At 55.7% G+C, this 494-nt stretch overlaps 1 protein-coding gene across 1 annotated transcript in view; it reads right to left on the bottom strand.

Annotated features, from left to right (window-relative positions):
- LOC109543068 (cytochrome P450 306a1) overlaps nt 1-494 on the bottom strand; it is a gene marked incomplete in the record, with an annotated part of 72528 nt that overhangs the window by 31825 nt on the left and 40209 nt on the right.

The raw sequence follows: 494 nt of genomic DNA, 5'->3' as shown, positions 1-494 counted from the left end.
CCAGCCGATCTGAGCCAGTTGTGGACGAATTTGCGCTGATCCCTCCACAGGGCGCCTTCGGCGCAAATCAAACCTGCGGAATGTTAATAGATCGGGTGACGTAAGCGCGCTGGTTCCCGGTACCATCAACACCAACGGTTCCAAGAATGGCCAGACGTTTGAAATACGTTAAATGGGGCGCCCAGAACAGGTAAACTGAACGAGGACCAGACAACACATGGTTCCAAGAACCATCCGACTGTCGTTTAATCCGCTGATTTATGGCGGCTGGACTGGCCGGGGCAATGATTTCTTCATCAATGAAGATGGACGTTTTCGGTGAAGAGCTCCAGGAGGCACTGTTGCCAGATTTACGGCTCAGCGGGGGTTTCAGGCGCGGCGAGGGCGGGCTGTGGGCGACTGCCCAGAGTCCGCAACTTTGCAAAGCTGGCAAAAATCAGCGCTTGGGGCGATTCGCTTGGCAATTTCGGGGGTTGTGGAGTCGAGTGGCCCCT

Source organism: Dendroctonus ponderosae, unplaced genomic scaffold, assembly GCF_020466585.1.
Source record: "Dendroctonus ponderosae isolate FM_Combo_2020 unplaced genomic scaffold, Dpon_F_20191213v2 Dpon_F_20191213_12, whole genome shotgun sequence".
In the NCBI taxonomy this organism is placed as follows: domain Eukaryota; kingdom Metazoa; phylum Arthropoda; class Insecta; order Coleoptera; family Curculionidae; genus Dendroctonus; species Dendroctonus ponderosae.
This window is presented reverse-complemented; position numbering and strand designations above follow the sequence as displayed.